At 42.9% G+C, this 22500-nt stretch overlaps 2 protein-coding genes across 2 annotated transcripts in view; one reads left to right on the plus strand and one right to left on the minus strand.

The window, feature by feature from the left end:
* Positions 1-22500, plus strand: part of mTerf3 (mitochondrial transcription termination factor 3) — a 132299-nt gene that overhangs the window by 80976 nt on the left and 28823 nt on the right. The gene's annotated exons all lie outside the window — the stretch shown is intronic.
* LOC137650697 (prokineticin Bm8-d-like) overlaps positions 21861-22500 on the minus strand; it is a 6347-nt gene continuing 5707 nt past the window's right edge. The window contains exon 4 of the mRNA XM_068383863.1: positions 21861-22500. This exon is cut by the window's right edge and continues 447 nt beyond it. The gene's annotated coding sequence lies outside the window, so the exon portion shown is untranslated.

A 22500-nucleotide genomic window follows, 5' to 3' on the forward strand; every position in this document is an offset into this window, starting at 1 on the left:
ACAAGCGCCACCTGTGGCCAGGTACTGCAGTACTTCTTGTTGACACCACTTCAATTTTTCCTCTGTCGTGCTTCCGGCAAGACGTTCATGAATACGCTTATAATTTTGGAGTCTTGTTCACGGTTTTTGGTGAAGTATTGCTCTAAGATTTCAGCTTTCGCTATTCAGGAAGTTTTATTATTAGCTTAGCTAGCTTTTGGAATTAATTTGATTAATTATGGTGACGAAGAGAGTATGAACTCTCTTTCACCTTTAAATGGCCGACCCTTCCCTTAGACGGAAGTGTTGGTGTCTAAGAGAGTATAGACTCTCTTTCTTAATTTTGCTTAACAAAAGTTATAGATTTATTTTTATCTCTCCGCCTTTTATAGGCCTCTTCGATTAACTTCCTTTTATTATAAACTTATTAAAATTAATTTTTATATTTGTTTATATTCGACCTTTCCTAATAGTAGGCGGTCTTTTCTTGGTACCGAAGTTAATTAACATTGAGCCCGTCATTTCGGTTTTACCTGTTAACATATTATGCTATTTTAATGTTTTTGAAAGAATTTCTTTGATAGTCTCGTACTGTTTTCAAAGTTGAACTAACGTTTTGTTTTGTCTCTGCAGTTGTTGACGTTCAGAACGTTCAACTTGCGCTCTATCGTTACGATAGAGAGAGAATTTTCACGGTGTCACGTTGCAGTAAGAGTAACCGTTTCTAACGTTTTGTTCATTCTTTCTTAGCTTAATGGTTTTAATTCTAATAAAGGAACTTTTTATTTGGGAAATATTTCAGTTTTTTTCCTTTAACAATAATATGTTTTAACGATATATATGATTGGGCTCTTCTCTCAGGTTCTAAGTCAAGAGAGAGAGAGAGAGAGAGAGATAGAGACGGAGGGAGAGAGAGCTGGATAAACGTTTCGTTCAAGCGAGTAACGTTGTTATCGTTTTTGCTCTTCTCCCTAGTCTCTTTAGGGGAAGAAGGTAAACGTTTCATGAGTTTTATTCTTGTTCTCAAGCTTTATGCGGTGAGAGATTTTAAACGTAGTTTATTTGATCTAGTGTTTAGTCTCTTTCCAGCCACTGAATTATTTATCTTTCATTAGATTTTTCTGTTACATTGTAATTCTGTTTTCGCAATTACTAACCTTTTAAGGAAGGATAGAATTGCGTGTTTCAGGTACAAACCACTTAAAGTTTCGAGTTCAGTGAAATAAGTGCAAACAGAAAATCAAAAGTGATTAGCGCAAAGTGTGTCAGTGTTGTGCGTGAGGGTACTTCTGTGCGTGCCAGTCGTCCTCCCAGTCCGGGACCTCTTGCAAGCTCCCAAGCCCAGGGGAGAAGCAATGTCGAAGGGCAAAAGGGTTCGGCAGGCCTTGATCGGCGCACAGAAGTATCCTCGGTGGTTGCGGGCGTGTCTTACAGAGACCGTCACTCCCACCCGCAGACGATTGAGCCCGTCTTTTACTCGTCTGCAGAAGAAATGTCAGGGAGAAAACGCTGGACTCAGGTCTCAAGACCTCTCAAACGCAAAGTCCAGACCTCAAGAGTTCTACAACCTGGTTGCAGTCATTGGATTAGCTCTGACTCTCCGCAGTCATCAGGTGACTGCACACCTCCTAAGAGAGGTAAGGTGATGCCGCAACAGACCTCATCTTCTGTTAAGGCTTTGCCTCAGCAGACCTTAGCGTCTGTCGACCCCAAGATGACTTTGCTGCAGTCCATGCAGTCACAGCTTGCGGTCTTAATGCGTGAGTGTCAGGCTGAGAAGGTTACACCTCCTCCTGCGATCGCTCCGCCTCACCGCAGTCCAGTCTGCCAGGCGTACGAAGTTGAGGTTCCTCAGGATACCTTACCGCGTACTGAGTTGCCAGTTACCAGCGGTGTGCAGCAACCTCCGCCTTCCTTAAGGCAACCTCAGCAATGGGAGCAGGAGTCTTATGCCTTACTCCCTCTGCTTCCGCCTGCGGTTCCACCAGCGAGGCATCAATCTCTTGAGGTACGACAACCTCTTCCATCCATGAGGCAGCCACCTCAGCACTCGCTGCAGCGACCTCAACCCTCCTCAAGGCGAGAGCCTCAACTCCTTAGGCTAGCACCTCAGGAACCTCAACTCGCGAGACAAGAACTGCGTTCTGCGCAGCCGCTACCTCAACTCTCGCAGCTCACACCTCAGGAACCTCAACTCGTTCCTCAGGAACCTGCTACTGCGCATCCGCTACCCTTACAGCAAGCGCAACTCTTGAGACAAGCAACTCATGCTAGGAGTCAGCCACCTCAACGCATGCATCTGCCACTTTCTCCTCAACTTGAGCCTTTCCCATTCAACTTTGAAATAACAAATGACAATAATAACACCTCATTACTTTCATAACTTGCATTTGTAATCATATACATGTATGCCTACACAAACATTATGATAATGGAGGTTATTCGTATTACTTAAATAAAAAAATATATATGTATTCCTTGCAATATTTTTTTAACAAATCGCAAATATGGCAAAATACCTTCAAAACAAAAATGAATCATGAGTTATGAATGTAATGTAAATATTATGTTGATATTAAAACCCCATGCAAGCATGCATGAAGTAATGCAGTGTTGCCAACAGGGCGAGTTTCCCTGTCCTGAGGTGAAGTAGATTATAGATCGTATATTTAGTGCAGCTTAATTCTACGATTATCATGCCTGCTATCAAATTCATCAACAAAACAGTCTAAATCAATTCCCTCGGCACGTGCACTTTCATGGACAGTAATGCGATATTTCTCAATCTAGCACTGGTCATGGAATTTCTGAGAAATGCTACACGCCATGCAACATGCTCTGCTTCTCTTACAGCATGCTCTACATACAGCATGCTCTGCATACAGCATGCTCTACATACAGCATGCTCTGCATACCTTACCGCATGCTTCTCAGTCACACATCTTTGGTTGTTGCCAACTCACTAGACTGTCAAGCAGTTTCATAACGTTGCCTTCTAGTCTGCTGCTTTTGCACCAGTGAAACCCTCACTGAGAGAACTTAGCTTTTCTCGGATATGGTCCCTGTAGATGAGAAAGTGCTTTTCTCCCTCCTTCTGATATTCCCTTGAGGACTCTGTCATTTGGAGAGGAGCCTTTTGCTGCGTAGCCTCCTATGGACTTTTATTTAAGCATAACATGCTTCCAGGGAAGGTAATGGTTCCACTTCAGTCGCTAAACCCGTCTGTTACCACACCTGCTCCCATAGACCTTGAGCTGTGTTGCAAGACATGCAGTCCAAGCTTAGTCCTTGTTAGAGGATTTTTTGTTTACGGAGTCAGTGTGTCACTGGGAAGACGTTCAACAACCAGCAGAAGTGACTTGTTGTGACGCAGTGCGTCAACCTCAGCAACCCGATAAGGAGTTGTCTATACGACCCAGACAGTCTAGACAGCTTCGGGTTGTCACTGTACTTCCTCGCTTCCCCATGGTTGACAGTTCACAGACTGTGCAGCAGTACCATGATCTTGTGTCCGGCTCCGTCAGACGACTGGCTTTTAAGAGCTCCCACAAGTCGTCGCTGTCTGGAGATTCTCAGATGGACTATGGATCTGACCAAGGAACTGGGCCTCCTGGTCAATTTTGAGGAGTCTCAGCTCGTCCCATCCCAGACCATTGTCTACCTGGGTATGGATCTTCAGAGTCGAGCTTTTCGGGCTTTTCCGTCGGCCCCAAGGATCTTCCAAGCCCTAGAATGCATCCAGAGCATGCTGAGAACGAACCGATGCTCAGTCAGGTAGTGGATGAGTCTAACAGGGACACTTTCATCGCTGGCCCTGTTCATCGTGTTAGGGAGACTCCACCTCCCCCCCCTTCAGTATCATCTAGCTGCTCACTGGATAAAGGACATGACGCTAGAGATGGTCTCAGTTCTTGTTTCCGAAGAGAGGAGGTCTTCTCTCGTGTGGTGTAAGAACAGCTTTCTTCTCAAGGAAGTCTACTTTTGGCTGTTCAGAAACCCGACCGCCGTCTCCTCTCGGACGCATCAGACACGGGCTGGGGTGCGACTTTGGACGGACAGGAATGCTCGGGAACATGGAATCAGGAGCAAAGGACACTTCACATCAATTGCAAGGAGTTGTTGGCGGTTCTTCTGGCCTTGATAAACTTCAAGTCCCTCCAGCTTAACAAGGTGGTGGAGGTGGACTCTGACAACACCACAGCCCTGGCTTACATCTTCAAGCAGGGAGGGACTCTTTCGTGGAAGTTGTTCTAGATCGCAAGGGACCTCCTCATCTGGTCAAAAGATCGAAAGCTCTCGCTGGTAACGAGGTTCATTCAGGGCGGTATGAATGTCATGGCAGATCGCCTCAGCCGGAAGGGTCAGGTCATCCCCACAGAGTGGACCCTTCTCAAGAGTGTTTGCAGCAGACTTTGGGCCCTGTGGGGTCAGCCAACCTTAGATCTGTTCGCTACCTCGATAACCTAGAGACTCCTGTTGTATTGTTCTCCGATTCCAGACCCAGCAGCAGTTCACGTGGATGCTTTTCTGCTGGATTGGTCCCATCTCGACCTGTATGCATTCCCGCCGTTTTAGATTGTCAACAGGGTACTTCAGAAGTTCTCCTCTCGCAAAGGGACACGGCTGACGTGGATTAGCTCCGCTCTGGCCCGCGAGAGAATGGTTCATAGAGGTACTGCAATGGCTGGTCGACATTCCCAGGACTCTTCCTCTAGGAGTGAACCTTCTACGTCAACCTCACGTAAAGAAGGTACACCCAAACCTCCACGCTCTTCGTCTGACTGCCTTCAGACTTTCGAAAGACTCTCAAGAGCTAGGGGCTTTTCGAAGGAGGCAGCCAGAGCGTTTGCCAGAGCAAGGAGAACATCCACTCTCAGAATCTATCAGTCTCAAAGGGAAGTCTTCCGTAGCTGGTACAAGACCAATGCAGTTTCCTCAACCAGTACCATTGTAACCCAGATTGCTGACTTCCTGTTACATCTAAGGAAAGTAAGATCCCTTTCAGCTCCTACGATCAAGGGTTACAGAAGTATGTTGGCAGCGGTTTTCCGCTACAGAGGCTTGGATCTTTCCACCAACAAAGATCTACAGGACCTCCCTAGGTCTTTTGAGACCTCAAAGGAACGTCGGTTGTCCACTCCAGGCTGGAATCTAGACGTGGTCCTAAGGTTCCTTATGTCATCAAGATTTGAACCTCTCCAATCAGCCTCTTTTTAGGACCTCACATTAAAAACTCTTTTTTCAATATTAAACTTACCCGATAATCATGTAGCTGTCAACTCCGTTGCCCGACAGAATTCTATGGAGGGATACGCCAGCTATCACAATACTAGAAGGGGGTGTATTTACCAGCGCCACCTGTGGCCAGGTACTCAAGTACTTCTTGTTGACACCTCCTCAATTATTCCTCTGTCGTGCTTCCGGCAAGACGTTCTGGGATACGCTTATGTTCTTGGAGTATTTTCACGACTTTGGTGAAGTATTTCTCTTTGATTTCGGCTGTCGCTTTACTGGAAAACTTCTATATTAGCTTAGTTAGCTTTTGGAATTAATTTGATTAATTTTGGTGACGAGAGAGTATGAACTCTCGTTCACCTTTCAATGGCCGACCCTTCCCTTAGACGGAAGTGTTGGTGTCTAAGAGAGTATAGACTCTCTTTCTTAATTTTGCTTAACAAAGTTATAGATTTATTTTATATCTCTCCGCCTCTTATAGGCCTCTTCGATTAACTTCCTTTTATTATAAACTCATTAAAATTAATTTTCATATTTGTTTATATTCGACCTTCCTAATAGTAGGCGGTCTTTTACCGAAGTTAATAAACTTTGAGCCCGTCATTTCGGTTTTACCTGTTAACATATTATGCTATTTCTGCCACAGAGTTTGAAAGATTTTCTTTGACAGTCTCGTACTGTTTTCAAAGCTGAACTAACGTTTTGTTTTGTCTCTGCAGTTGTTGACGTTCAGAACGTTCAACTTGCACTCTATCGTTACGATAGAGAAAGAATGTTCACGGTTTCACGTTGCAGTAAGAGTAACCGTGTCTAGCGTTTTGTTCATTCTTTCTTAACTTAATGGTTTTGATCCTAATAAAGGAACTTTTCAGTTTTTTTCCTTTAACAATAATATGTTTTAACGATATATATGATTGGGCTCTTCTCTCAGGTTCTAAGTCAAGAGAGAGAGAGAGAGAGAGAGAGAGAGATAGAGACGGAGGGAGAAAGAGGATAAACGTTTCATTCAAGCCTGCCAGGCGTACGAGTAACGTCATTATCGATTTTTGGCTCTTCTCCCTAGTCTCTTTAGGGGAAGAAACTAAACGTTTCTAGAGTGATCTAGTGTTTAGTCTCTTTCCAACCACTGATTTATCTTTCATTAGATTTTTCTGTTACATTGTAATTCTGTTTTAGCAATTACTAACTTTGAGAAAGGATAGAATTGCGTATTTCAGGTACAAACCACTTAAAGTTTCGAGTTCAGTGAAATAAGTGCAAACAGAAATCAAAGTGATAAGTGATTAGTGCGTGAGGGTACTTTTGTGCGCGCCAGTTGTCCTCCCAGTCCGGGACCTCTTGCAAGCTCCCAAGCCCAGGGGAGAAGCAATGTCGAAGGGCATAAGGGTTCAGCAGGCCTTGATCGGCGCACAGAAGTATTCTCGGTGGTTGTGGGCGTGTCTTACCGAGACCGTCACTCCCACCCGCAGACGATTGAGCCCTTATTTTGCTCGTCTGCAGAAGAGATTAGGGGAGAAAATAAAGGCAGAGTAACGCTGGTCTCAGGTCTCAAGACTTCTTAAACGTTAAGTCCAGACCTATGCCAGACGTACGAAGTTAAAGTTCACAACCCGAATGCAGTGATTACACTCCGACTAAGAGGAGTAAGGTTCTGCCACAACAGATCTCTGCTGTTAAGGCTTTACCTCAGCAGACCTTAGTGTCTGCCGACCCAAAGTTAACTCTACTGCAGTCCATACAGTCACAACTTTCGGTCTTGATGCGTGAGTGTCGGGCTGAGAGTGTTGCACCGCCTGCACTCCCTCCACCTGTTCTCGCTGCACCTGTGCTCGCCCAGCCTGCACCTGCTCCGCCTGGTCGCAGCACCATCTGCCAGGCGTACGATGTTGTGAACTCTACTACAGTCCATGCAAGCACAGTTTTCGGACTTGATGAGTGAGTGTCGGGCTGAGAGTGTTGCTCCACCGCCTCCGCCTACACTCCCTCCTCCTACACTCGCTCCGCCTGATCACAGTACCATCTGCCAGGCGTATGATGTTGTGGACTCTTCTACAGTCCATGCAAGCACAGCTTTCGGACTTGATGCGTGAGTGTCGTGCTGAGAGTGTTGCACCTCCTGCACCTGTGGTGCACCAACCTCCTGCACCCGTTCAGCCTGTGCTGCACCCGCCTGCACCGGTGGTGCACCAACCTCCTGCACCCGTTCAGCCTGTGCTGCACCCGCCTGCACCGGTGGTGCACCAACCTCCTGCACCCGTTCAGCCTATGCTGCACCCGCCTGCACCGGTGGTGCACCAACCTCCTGCACCCGTTCAGCCTGTGCTGCACCCGCCTGCACTCGCTGCACCCAGTCGCAGCTCCTTCTGCCAGGCGTACGATGTTGAACCACTTTCGGAGTTTGCTGTTCACAGTGTTGTTCAGCCTCAGCCTTCTTTAAGGCAACCCTTGCTTTGGGATCAGGAGAGTTACACTCTTCCTCCTCCTCCCCTTGCTGCTCCTCCAGTGGTGCAACTCTCGGTTGGGGTACAACAACCTCTCCCCTCCGTGAGTCTGTCTGCTCAACCAGCGCTGCACCGAGTTCAACCCTCATCTAGGCAAGCTCATCTACACCATGCACTTGCGCCTCAGGAGCCTCAGCTTGCTAGAACTTTACCTTGTTCTGCGCAGCCTCAACCTTCTCATGCTCCACTCATCTCTCAGGAACAGGAACGGACTACTCCGCCTCCGTCCTCCGCTCAGCTGGTACAATCCTTGGGTGCAACTCTTGCTAGGAGTCAACCTCCTTCACCCTTGCACCTGCCTTCTGCTCCGTCTGTTGTTCAGCCTATGCAGTCTGAACCTCAGGTTTTCCCTCAAGCTGAGGAAACCTCTGTTGTTGTTCCAGCTCGTTCTGACTCTGCTGTTCAGCTTACCATGGTTTAAACCCCATGCAAGCATGCATTAAGCACTCTAGCACTGGTCATGGAATTTCTGAGAAATGTTAAACGCCATGCACACGCTCTGCTTTCCTTTCAGCAGGCTCTGCTTACAGCAGGCTCTACTTCCTACATGCTCAGCATTCAGCATGCTCTGCATTCAGCATGCTCTGCATACAACATGCTCTGCATACAGCATGCTCTGCATTCAGCATGCTCTGCATACAGCATACTCTGCATACATCATGCTCTGCATACCTTACCGCATGCTTCTCAACACATCTTGGGTTGTTGCCAACTCACTAGACTGTCAAGCAGTTTCATAACGTTGCCTTCTAGTCTGCTGCTTTGCACCAGTGAACCCTCACTCAGAGAACTTAGCTTTTCTAGGATAAGGTCCCTGTAGATGAGAAAGTTCTTTTCTCCCTCCTTCTGATATTCCCTTGAGGACTCTGTCATTTGGAGGGAGCCTTTAGCTGCATAACCTCTTATGGACTTTTATTTAAGCATAACATGCTTACAGGGAAGGTAATGGTTACACTTCAGCCGCTAATCCCGTCTGTTACCACACCTGCTCCCATAGACCTTGAGCTGTGTTGCATGACATGCAGTCCAAGCTTAGTCCTTGTTAGAGGATTTTTTGTTTACGGAGTCAATGTGTCACGGGGAAGACGTTCAACAACCAACAGAAGGGACTTGTTGTGACGCAGTGGGCAACCTCAGCAACCCGTTAAGGAGTTGTCTGTACGACCCAGACAGTCTAGACAGATTCGGGTTGTCACTGTACTTCCTCGCTTGCCCATGATTGACAGTTTACAGACTGTGCAGCAGTATCATGATCTTGTGTCCGGCTCCGTCAGACGACTGGCTTTTAAGAGCTCCCTCAAGTCGTCGCTGTCTGGAGATTTTCAAATGGACTATGGATCTGACCAAGGAACTGGGCCTCCTGGTCAATTTTGAGGAGTCTCAGCTCGTTCCATCCCAGACCATTGTCTCCTTGGGTATGGATCTTCAGAGTCGAGCTTTTCGGACTTGTCCGTCGGCCCCAAGGATCTTCCAAGCCCTAGAATGCATCCAGAGCATGCTGAGAAGGAACCGATGCTTAGTCAGGCAGTGGATGAGTCTAACAGGGACACTTTCATCGCTGGCCCTGTTCATCGAGTTAGGGAGACTCCACCTCCGCCCCCTTCAGTATCATCTAGCTGCTCACTGGATAAAGGACATGACGCTAGAGACGGGCTCAGTTCCTGTTTCCGAAGAGATGAGGTCTACTCTAACGTGGTGGAAGAACAGCATTCTTCTCAAGGAAGGTCTACCATTGGCTGTTCAGTCCTCCGACCACCGTCTCTTCTCGGACGCATCGGACACGGGCTGGGGTGCGACACTGGACGGACAGGAATGCTCGGGAACATGGAATCAGGAGCAAAGGACACTTCACATCTATTGCAAGGAGTTGTTGGCAGTTCATTTGGCCTTGATAAACTTCAAGTCCCTCCAGCTTAACAAGGTGGTGGAGGTGAACTCCGACTACACCACAGCCTTGGCTTACATCTCCAAGCAGGGAGGGACTCATTCGAGGAAGTTGTTCGAGATCGCAAGGGACCTCCTCATTTGGTCAAAAGATCGAAAGCTCACGCTGGTAACGAGGCTCATTCAGGGCGATATGAATGTCATGGCAGATCGCCTCAGCCGGAAGGGTCAGGTCTTCCCCACAGAGTGGACCCTTCACAAGAATGTTTGCAGCAGACTTTGGGCCCTGTGGGATCAGCCAACCATAGATCTATTCGCTACCTCGATGACCAAGAGGCTCCTCTTGTATTGTTCTCCGATTCCAGACCCAGCAGCAGTTCGCGTGGATGCCTTTCTGCTGGATTGGTCCCATCTCAACCTGTATGCATTCCCGCCGTTCAAGATTGTCAACAGGGTACTTCAGAAGTTCGCCTCTCACAAAGGGACACGGCTGACGTTGGTTGCTCCCCTCTGGCCCGCGAGAGAATGTTTCACTGAGGTACTGCAATGGCTGGTCGACGTTCCCAGGACTCTTCCTCCTAGAGTGGACCTTCTGCGTCAACCTCACGTAAAGAAGGTACTCCCAACCTCCACGCTCTTCGTCTGACTGCCTTCAGACTATCGAAAGACTCTCAAGAGCTAGAGGCTTTTCGAAGGAGGCAGCCAGAGCGATTGCCAGAGCAAGGACGACATCCACTCTCAGAGTCTATCAGTCTTTATGGGAAGTCTTCCGAAGCTGGTGCAAGGCCAATGCAGTTTTTCCTCAACCAGTACCAATGTAACCCAGATTGCTGACTTCCTGTTACATCTAAGGAACGTAAGCTCCCTATCAGCTCCTACGATCAAGGGTTACAGAAGTTTGTTGGCAGCGGTTTTCCGCCACAGAGGCTTGGATCTTTCCTCCAACAAAGATCTACAGGACCTCCTTAGGTCTTTTGAGACCTCAAAGGAACGTCGGTTGTCCACTCCAGGCTGGAATCTAGACGTGGTCCTAAGGTTCCCTATGTCATCAGGATTTGAACCGCTCCAATCAGCCTCTTTTAAGGACCTCACATTAAAAAACTCTTTTCCTCGTGTGCTTAGCAACAGGTAAAAGAGTAAGTGAGATCCACGCCTTCAGCAGGAACATAGGTTTCACATCTGAAACGGCTACATGTTCCTTACAGCTCGGTTTTTTGGCTAAAAACGAGCTTCCTTCCCGTCCTTGGCCTAAGTCGTTCGAGATCCCAAGCCTGTCCAACATGGTGGGGAACGAACTAGAGAGAGTACTTTGCCCAGTTAGAGCTCTTAAGTACTATCTAAAGGTCAAAACCATTACGAGGACAATCAGAAGCCTTATGGTGTGCTATCAAGAAGCCTTCTCTACCAATGTCTAAGAACTCAGTTTCTTACTACATCAGGCTTCTGATTAGAGAAGCAAATTCTCATCTGAAGGAAGAAGACCTTGCTTTGCTGAAGGTAAGGACACATGAAGTGAGAGCTGTGGCTACTTCAGTGGCCTTCAAACAGAACCGTTCTCTGCAGAGTGTTATGGATGCAACCTATTGGAGAAACAAGTCAGTGTTCGCATCATTCTATCTCAAAGATGTCCAGTCTCTTTACGAGTACTGCTACACCCTGGGTCTATTCGTAGCAACGAATGCAGTAGTAGGCGAGGGCTCAGCCACTACATTCCCATAATCCCATAACTTTTTAACCTTTCTCTTGAATACTTTTTATGGGTTGTACGGTCGGCTAAGAAGCCTTCCACATCCTTGTTGATTTGGCGGGTGGTCAATTCTTTCTTGAGAAGCGCCAAGGTTAAAGGTTGTGATGAGGTCCTTTAGTATGGGTTGCAGCCCTGTATACTTTAGCACCTTTGAGTTGATTCAGCCTCCCAAGAGGAACGCTGCGCTCAGTAAGGAAGACGATCTTATTAAAGGCAGAGTAACGGTTCAAGTCGACTTCCTTACCAGGTACTTATTATTTCATTGTTATTGTGGATAACTGATTATATGAAATATGGGATACTTAGCTATCCTTTAATCTTGTACACTGGTTTTCACCCACCCCCCTGGGTGTGAATCAGCTACATGATTATCGGGTAAGTTTAATATTGAAAAATGTTATTTTTATTAATAAAATAAATTTTTGAATATACTTACCCGATAATCATGATTTAATCGACCCTCCCTTCCTCCCCATAGAGAACCAGTGGACCGAGGAATAATTGAGGAGGTGTCAACAAGAAGTACTTGAGTACCTGGCCACAGGTGGCGCTGGTAAATACACCCCCTTCTAGTATTGTGATAGCTGGCGTATCCCTCCATAGAATTCTGTCGGGCAACGGAGTTGACAGCTACATGATTATCGGGTAAGTATATTCAAAAATTTATTTTATTAATAAAAATAACATTTCTTCGTGTGCTTGACAACAGCTAAAAGAGTAAGTGAGATCCACGCCTTCAGCAGGATCATTGTTTTCACATCTGAAACGGCTACATGTTCCTTGCAGCTCGGTTTTTGCTAAACGAGCTTCCTTCACGTCCTTGGCCTAAGTCGTTCGAGATCCCAAGCCTGTCCAACTTGGTGGGGAATGAACTGGAGAGAGTACTTTGCCCAGTTAGAGCTCTTAGGTACTATCTAAAAAGGTCTTAACCTTTACAAGGACAATCAGAAGCCTTATGGTGTGCTATCAAGAAACCTTCTTTCCCAAGTTCTAAGAACTCAGTTTCTTACTATTCAGGCTTCTGATTAGGGAAGCACATTCTCATCTGAAGGAAGAAGACCTTGCTTTGCTGAAGGTAAGGACACATGAAGTGGGAGCTGTGGCTACTTCAGTGGCCTTCAAACAGAACCATTCTCTGCAGAGTGTTATGGATGCAACCTATTGGAGAAGCAAGTCAGTGTTCGCATCATTCTATCTCAAAGATGTCCAGTCTCTTTACGAGTACTGCTACACCCTGGGACCATTCGTAGCAACGAATGCAGTAGTAGGCGAGGGCTCAGCCACTACATTCCCATAATCCCATAACCTTTTAACCTTTCTCTTGAATACTTTTTATGGGTTGTACGGTCGGCTAAGAAGCCTTCCACATCCTTGTTGATTTGGCGGGTGGTCAATTCTTTCTTGAGAAGCGCCGAGGTTAAAGGTTGTGATGAGGTCCTTTAGTATGGGTTGCAGCCCTTGATACTTCAGCACCTTAGAGTTGTTCAGCCTCCTAAGAGGAACGCTGCGCTCAGTAAGGAAGACGAACTTATTTAAGGCAGAGTAATGGCTCAAGTCGACTTCCTTACCAGGTACTTGTAATTTCATTGTTATTTTGAATAACTGATAATATGAAATACGGGATACTTAGCTTCTTGATATACATGTACACTGGTTTTCACCCACCTCCCTGGGTGTGAATCAGCTACATGATTATCGGGTAAGTTTAATATTGAAAAATGTTATTTTCATTAGTAAAATAAATTTTTGAATATACTTACCCGATAATCATGATTTAATTGACCCACCCTTCCTCCCCATAGAACCAGTGGACCGAGGAAAAATTGAAGTGGTGTCAACAAGAAGTACTGCAGTACCTGGCCACAGGTGGCGCTTGTGAGTACACCCCCCTCTTGTATAGCGATCGCTGGCGTATCCCTTCCGTAGAATTCTGTCGGGCAACGGAGTTGACAGCTACATGATTATCGGGTAAGTATATTCAAAAATTTATTTTACTAATGAAAATAACATTTTTTTGGACCAAAGTCGGCTACCCCCATGGAAGATAATATTATGTACGTTTCCTTCATAAAAGTAAGTCATTCCTCAATAGTCATTATTCGTGTTTTGTGACCGGGGTACTTCTAGGCAAGGTTAGGTGGGTTTGTTAGGTTCTGTGGCCTTTCTGTACTTTTTATATATTTCGTACCAGTTATATGGAGAAATTATTGAATATATCTGAGGAGATATTTAGCAGTTCTAGCTCTAGTAATGCCATCGTGTCGTTGGTAGTTCTGTGTACCATTCGTCTCCGTTGGTAGTACTGTGTATCAAGGTAAGTCATTCCCCCATTCTTATTACAGTATATGTGTTTTGTGACCGGGGTACTTCTAGGCAAGGTTAGGTGGGTTTGTTAGGTTCTGTGGCCTTTTGGTACTCTTTATTTATTGTGTAATAGTTTTATGGAAGTATTATTTAGTTTACGTATGGAAAAATTTATTTCTACCTCTAGTAATGACATCGTGCCGTTGGTAACACTGTGTACCATTCGTCATCGTTGGTAGTTCTGTCAACCATTGGTAACGTTGCTAATGTTATCGTCCCCAACATCTGTTGTTTATATATTTTAACTCAGTATATATGTCCACAGTGTTAATATTTATATGGTTCATTTGTATTGTATTTCATTGTGTGATTTCGTACAGGAAATATATGATTTCCTATAGTAGATATCGTGATTTAACTGGTTTTCTCATTCATTTCATCCGTAATAACATCAACCAATTCGTCAACTTATAACTAACCGAATTGGTTGATCTGTTTGTTTGCGATTGAAATGGTCATCAAAATCGGTTAAATCTCGTTATTTGCTATAGGAAATCATATATTTCTTGTGCGAAGTCACACGATGTAATAATATACAAAATTACCCTTGAATAGGGAAAGTGCACGTATACCTACTCCATCTACTTAAGTGGCTTTTTTATAGTTCCGGACAGGGAAAAGTTTCCTGCTAGAAGCAGTATTTCCCTTCAGAAAAAACGCATGTTTTCTTCGAAAATGACAATTATTTTCACCGCAAATAAATACTTAGAGAAATATATATATCCCTTATCTGCTGATAATGGGGAACCCCCCAGTGGGAACTCTGGGTTTTAAATACCCTAAATTTGTTTCCTTTATTTCCTGTCATATTGTATTATATATATATATATATATATATATATATATATATATATATATATATATATATATATGTATATATATATTATATATATACATATATACAGTATATATATATATACATATATACAGTAGATATATATATATATATATATATATATATATATATATATATATATGTATACACACACATATATATATATATATATATATATATATATATATATATATATATATATATACATATATATATATATGGTATTATTACAGTTTCATCCATTATGGGAAATCTATTATAATAATATATTTCTCGAGTAAAGCAAGTCTTTTGTAGTATTTCTGTAAAATATTATCTGTCGCAAATGCCTAGTTCTTTATATATCGACGATCAAACTCACGCTACTCATGTCTTCCTCCCAGATTTTTTCTAAGTCTATTGTTATTGTTGACTGTGTCTTGTATTTGCTTAAATGAGCCCTGTAACCACTATAATCCGCTGACAAACTAGTCCACTATGAAGACTTACACGTTTGGCCAATCACAGCGCCTGTCCACTATGACGTCATACATGTTTGGCCAATCACAGCGCGACAATACAACTGCACGACAATACATTATCTTCCCAGGCATTTCATTTCGTTCTTAGACATGGAGACCATAGAAAGCACGTCATCTCATGTTGCACAAGAAGTTGAAATTCCATCTTCTTGTCCTGGCTGTTTCCTAACTTACAATGAATTTGTTGAAAAACTAGTGCATTTGTGCCAGAGACACAATTTAATTTTACGAAATAAAAATTGTCCTGCATGCCAAGGAACCTTCCCAAGGCTTCACGTTTTCCTCAAAGCAGCAGCACATCTTTATGAACCAACCTGTTTAAGGTAAGCTTCATTAATTTATAGAGTATATTATAATGGTGATAGTATAACGATGTATACAGCAGTACCATCACTTTGGATTTGGTTTGATGGATGTGTTAGGTAGTGGCTGTAAGGGGGGGGGGGGTCGCAGGGGCTAGGCCTAGGTAGGGGTACAGGGCCCTAGGTTAGGTGGTTGTATTAGGTTCGGTAGTGTCCCGAAAATCACTGTGGCCTTAAGGGGGGGGGGTCGCAGGGGGCCGGAGCCCCCCCCCCCCCCCCCCCCCCCCCCCGGTAGGCTTAGGTAGGGATACAGGGCCCCTATGCTAGGTTAGGTGGGTTTTCTTAGGTTCAGTAGTGCCCTGAAAATCACTGTGGCCTTAAGGGGGGTCGCAGGGGGGGGCGGAGCCCCCCCCGGTAGGGCTAGATAGGGGTATAGGGGGAGGGGTGGTGGAAGGATAAGTATTACTTTATTGCAAATATCATTTGACTCCCCTCCCCCCCACCCAAAACCCCGGTTCCCACCTGGTGTCCCCCATAATTGTTGGGATGAAGTAGGGTCTTTCTGCATTCTGGAACAACTTGTTGTTTTAACTCCAATTACATAGTAAATCTCTAAATCGGATGGTTTGCGGTCAAAATAAACGTTAAATTCGTTGAAACTACACTATTTCTGATGCAACAAATATATTTTTATTCCAGTTTCCTCATAATGGATGAAACTGTAAATTTACCATATATATATATATATATATATATATATATTTATAGGCCTTTATGGTTGAATTACCTATGCTCTTGGAGTTGTTATTGTTTTTATAGATAATATGAATCATAGCCTACATGCAGAAACACAACGGCCTTGACTTAGCATAATTTATAAATAAGTAGAGTTGTTTGACCTGAGCGATTTTTATGTCTATTAGTAGTCATGTCAAATCTTCAATTGTGTTTTACTTAACCATGGGTGGCTATATCAAATTTTCCATGGGGTTTTGGATGGTGGGGGAGGGGCATGGAAGTTTTTGATATCAGGTAGATATACAGTGGAACCTTTACATACGAATTTAATCCGTTCCAGAACCAACTTCGGATGTAGAAAATGTTCGGATGTCGAAACGAATTTTCCCATAAGAATACATTGAAATAGGATTAATCCGTGGTTGAGCCCTAAAACCTATGATAACTTCTTAATAAACTACTACACATAATTTTCCCATGAGAATAATGAACACTAAATCAGATAATAGACATGTAAATAAGAAGAATAGACATGTAAATAAGAAGAATTAGCAAAAAATTATAAATAAGAAATGAGTTTTTAGCCTCACTTTACCTTAGAAACTCCAGCGCAGGTGTTGTTAGTCTTGCTACGCAGAGAGGAGACGGACGGGCGGCGAGGAGGTAGAGAGGTTAACTACGATAAACGTACACTACCGTAACTTATTCTAACTTACACTAAGTGAACTTTAACATAACTTAGCTTATTTTTTTTTAAGTTTTATATTTTATATTTTTTTACATTTTCTTTTTTCTTTTTGATGATTACGTAATTTTAATCACTTTCACTCTCTACACTTAAAATTGACTGAATTTCTTTCGCTTCACTCTTTTCCGTTTTCTTTGTTTCACTTTCTTCCGCTTCACTCTTTGCCGTTTTCTTCGAATCACTTACATCCTCTTCATCAGGAGTTCGCTTCGCAGTTTTTTTAAAGAAATTATCGATAGATAATTGCTTGGTACGGCTTTTCAGAATGTTTCGAAAGTGAGTTAGGCAAACATCATCGAATTGAGAAACTACACGACAAACCTGCAATTTCTTTGGATGGTATTTGTCGATGAAGTCGACCACGTCTTGATATTTTCCTAACACCTCTTTTATATGCGCCAAACCTAACACATGTTCTACCTCCTCGCTCCCTTCCTCGTCATCACTCATGTGCTCCGACATAGCATGGAGTTCCTTGAGCTCATCCGTGGTAAGTTCGTCGTGATTTTCGGCGACGAGTTCCGTAACGTCATCTGCGTCGACCTCCAGACCCATGGACTTGCCAAGGGAGACGATTTCATCTACGGCTTCCGCTGCACCGACCACGGGATCAGGTTCGGGGTCAAAACCCTCGAAATCTCGGGGAGAAACTGCATCAGGCCACAGCTTCTTCCAGGCAGAATTGAGGGTCCGTCGAGTTAATCCCACCCAAGCCTGATCTATGATCTTCAAGCAGTGCACGATGTTGAAGTGGCCACTCCAAAATTCACGCAACGTTAAGTTGGTGCTTTGCGTGACATTAAAGCACTGCTTAAATAAGTGCTTGGTGTACAGCTTCTTAAAATTAGAGATGACTTGCTGGTCCATGGGCTGGAGGATAGAGGTGGTATTCGGTGGAAGATACAGCACCTTTATGAACTTGAATTCATCGAAGATATCATCTTCAAGTCCGGGGGGGGGGGGGGGGGTGTGAGCGGGTGCATTGTCAAGGCATAGCAGGCACTTTATAGGCAATTTCTGTTCATGAAGATACTTCTTCACAGAAGGGCCGAAAACTTGGTTAACCCATTGCACAAAGAATCGCCTAGTGACCCAGGCCTTCGAGTTGGATCGCCAGAAAACATGAAGCTGATCCTTATCGACGTTGTGTGCTTTAAAGGCCCTAGGGTTCTCTGAATGGTAAACCAGTAAGGGCTTGACTTTAAAGTCCCCGCTAGCGTTGGCACATAGGGCAAGAGTCAACCGATCCTTCATTGGCTTATGCCCAGGCAATTTCTTCTCTTCGGCAGTGATGTAGGTTCGACTCGGCATCTTCCAAAACAGCCCAGTTTCATTACAATTAAACACCTGCTGCTCTACGTAGCCTTCTTCCTGCACGATCTTTTCGAAGTTCTTGACAAAGTCAGCTGCAGCCTTTGTGTCCACACTAGCAGCCTCTCCGTGGCGAACAACTGAATGAATCCCGGACCGTTTCTTAAATTTCTCGAACCAGCCACGAGATGCCTTGAAATCATCTGAGGAAGGCTCGGTTGAACTCTCCCCAGCATCACCCCCAGAGCTCTCCTCCTTCAAGTCCGTAAAGATGGCGTGCGCCTTCTCGCAGATGACGGTCTCGGTGATGGTGTCGCCAACGATCTCTCTGTCCTTAATCCACGCTAGTAGAAGTCGTTCCATCTCTTCTATGATAGGGGTACGGCGTTTGGAAATTATGGTGATCCCCTTAGAAGGTTTCACTGCTTTAATGGCTTCCTTCTGTTTAAGGATTGTCGAGATCGTCGACATATTATGGCCATACTGTTTAGCAAGTTCACTCACGCGGACGCCACGCTCATGTTTTTCAATAATTTCCTGCTTAATTTCTAAAGAAAGCATTTCCTTCTTCCTTTTCTCACCACTACCACTACCACTGGCAAAACTAAGCCTTTTAGGACCCATACTTTACGTAAATTACCGTTAAATGATGCACGTAAAAAATCACGATTAAAACAGAGTTAATAGCAGAACGCACAGAGCGCAACCGCAAGAAGCCGACGAGAACAGAGGACTGACCCTAGCCCCGCTAATTGAGCGTCCCTCCGAGGTCGATGTGCTGCCTTCTATTGGCGGAAATAAAAAACACTTCTGGCACTATGAGCACCGACTACGCGTACGAGTATTGTTTACTTCGGGTGTCGAAAAAAACATTCGGGTGTAGAGTCGGAGCGTGTTCGAATTGTACTTCACGTGTCGAAAAATTCGGATACAACCGGTACGACGAAAATTGCTTACTTCGTGTGTCGAAATAAAATTCGGGTGTAGAGTCAAAAATTTGCTCGAATTTTACTTCGGATGTTGGAAAATTCGGATGTAGATACGTTCGGATGTAGAGGTTCCACTGTACACTTTTGACTTCTTGAACGAGCACGTTAATTCCTAAAACAGTATCAGTGCAGGAATTTCCTTAATGAATAGAGAAATAATATATATATCCTGTATATATGTATATATATATATATATATATATATATATATATATATATATATATATCCTGTATATATATATATGTATATATATGTATATATATATATGTATATATATATATATATATATATATATATATATATATATATATATATATATATATATATATATATATACTGTATATATATATATATATATATATATATATAAATATGTATGTATATATATATATATATATATATATATATATATATATAATATATATATATATGTATATATATATGTATATATATAAAGTACACACATATACGCACATGTATATACCGTGTAATTGCAATGCCAATGATTTAATGGATGTAAGATGTGGTAAAGGAAGAATATAGAAAATTATTAACCTTTTTGGGGGCATGTGGTTGGTTGGGACAGGCATAAACTTTCTTATCACTTGACAAATCAATTTTCCTTATGAGGATAAATGTTGTTTATCTTTATCTGAAATATGATATGGAGCTAGTTTTACGATCTACAAAATGTTGTATTTTAGTGTTAATTTGTCATGAGTAAAGCTGGTTGGGAAGCAAAATGGGTCGAGACTTAGTCCTAGGGTAAGCTAAGAATACGGCAGTCTAAGGGGGGTCGCAGTCCGCCATAGTTGAATAGGTAAGATATGGCTCCTTGGTTAGGTTAGGTGGAGATCTAGGTTAGGTGATGTTCTTGTGTTTGCTTCCCTTGTAAAATGTGGATTTTTATTTAACTTATTTATTTTTAGAATGTCTAAAATTTCAAATATAGAGGTTTTCCTCAATTCTTTGAATCAGAACAGTTCAATGAACAGAAACACTAATTATTTTTGTAATTAAGAAAATTGTGCTATAATATATATTTACCCACATTTTGGTTATTTTTTTTAATAGATTCATATACTGTACTGTTAAACTGAAATAAAAAAATTCTTGAAAGAATAAAGTAGGTATGAAATTTGTACAAATATTATACAATATAGTAAGGATACCTTATTTAACTAAAACTGAAAGAATATAATGAAAGGGGAAGGAAAAGAGTGATATAGTCAAATGTATTAGATTTATATTTTCAAGTTAGCCACTATTCATATGAAAGGGAACTGTAACCTCCAAAGGTCACTACCAAACTTTTCAACTATCCAAGAAATGACTTAGTTCATTTCATTTCACTTCCAACCTTCTACAAAATGTTCAGCAGGGTCTTGGTTATTGATAATGGATACTTCCAGTCATTTGTTGTCATGGGATACCCGTGTGTTGTCCCACAGTGTTTTACGAGGGAAGTATGCCACTCTTTCCCTTGGGGTTCATAGATGACTTATCTCTCTTTTTGCTATTTGTGGACTTCCTAGCCTATCTCGGCCAAAGCAACGTTCTGTTATCTAGCATTGGTAAGAGAGTAGGAGAATCAGGCTCTCTCATCATGTTAAACATGAAGGGAAGAGGCTTCTGTCACTTCTATATTTGTACCAGAGGTTTTTACGAAGACCTACTAGGCTCTACCCGTGTACTGTATTTCCATGACAGCAGTTCAAGACATTTTCAATCCTATCCCTCTTATTTAACCTGGGAAAAAAGCCTTACATGGCTGGAACAAGAAGGTGGTTTCCAAACACTTGAAGTTTTGTAGCAATTCTTGAATGTAGAAGTAGGTTTGGTAATTGAGTATTTCTGTCATCTCGAGCAAAATTTCCCAAGCATGCCCTATCAGCAACTTTCCAGAATACAGTATTGGTAGCTGAATGGCTGTGTCTGAGAGGGTAAGGCTATCTTCACCTTTATGTATCGTATGGTCACTATCCACAGACCCTTTGACCCATTTTCTTAGGTCTTGGTTGCTTGTCATTAGTAGTGTAACTTTTCCAGCTTTGATGGGACAAGCATGCATCTTGTCTAAGGTAATGTAATCTGCATACATCTCAAGGGAATAAAGCCACCACAACTGTTAGCTTACCTGCTAGTCAGACGTGTGGTGCTGGTGAGATATACAATGAAGCGCCTTCCTTGCAGACTATGTCTGCCAAGAAATAACTCCCCCATCCTCTTATAGGGGAGAATGAGTTAGTTTCATGCTAAACACATTTCTCTCGATATGCCTAGGTTGACGCTTCTGACATCATCTCCCTTATCAGGTAGACAGACATCCGTGATCTAGTACTGGATACCAATTAAACAAGTACTGGCTGTAGCCTAAAAAGCTTCTGCATCCCTGTAATTAACTGTTGGGAAGTTCTTAAAGCCCCTTCCTCTCTTCCATATGGTACCAGGAAGAAGACGCTTCTAGGGAAGGAAAAGAACCTTCCGGAAGTTCCGGTTTATTTCTGTGGGAGTAAGTCTCTTATTTAAAGGATTAAATGTTTGTATTTGTATAGGAACAAATAGAACAGTGCAAAAAGTTATACAAATGTGAGTCATTTAAGTTAAAATTTCCCCTCCCCAACCACCCTTCTTAGTCCTTGTGTCAAAGGTCATAGTGTTCTAACTTTGTCAGGCAGATAGATGGACTCTCCTCATCTGCATGGTGTTATTTACCATAACTTCCTAATTTTAGCAACTCAAGAGCTGGTTTGTATAGCTAGGAAAAACACAAATTACTCTTAGAATTTGCGTGTTCTAAGCCTTATTAGTAGGATAAAATATTTTCTTCGTAATATAGTTCTTAGTTAAAAGAAAATTGATTTTGTGAAGGTCTCAATGAAATTCAGGCGAATTGATTCAGCTCATTCATTCTGCTTATACAATTAAAAGATCCTTATACAATGTATGGGAAATTATACATTACAAATAGATGAAAGAAAGGACGGTGAAATAAATTACTGAAAATCATAATCAATCGTGTCTCAGGAGGCAGCAAGCTATTTTCAATGCGCCGATGTTATTTCGCTATTTCACGGATGTTATTTTGGTATTTTGCAGATGTTATTTCACTGTTATCTGCATTTTATTTGGCTTGCTTCACTTTCACTCTTCATGCTAAATACTAACTTGAACATGTGTTTCGATGACTTTTTGTTTCTACCACTTCTCACAATATATTCAGATATATTTCTTGTTTTGAAAGTTTTAGTGTGATAATATTACAATAGGCATCACTCTATAAACTCTGTACATTTCAGCAATGTATGGCAATCAAATTATTTTCCTTTTCTCTTAACAAGTCCG

The sequence above is a fragment of the Palaemon carinicauda genome, chromosome 1, assembly GCF_036898095.1.
Source record: "Palaemon carinicauda isolate YSFRI2023 chromosome 1, ASM3689809v2, whole genome shotgun sequence".
NCBI classification, from domain to species: Eukaryota; Metazoa; Arthropoda; class Malacostraca; order Decapoda; family Palaemonidae; genus Palaemon; species Palaemon carinicauda.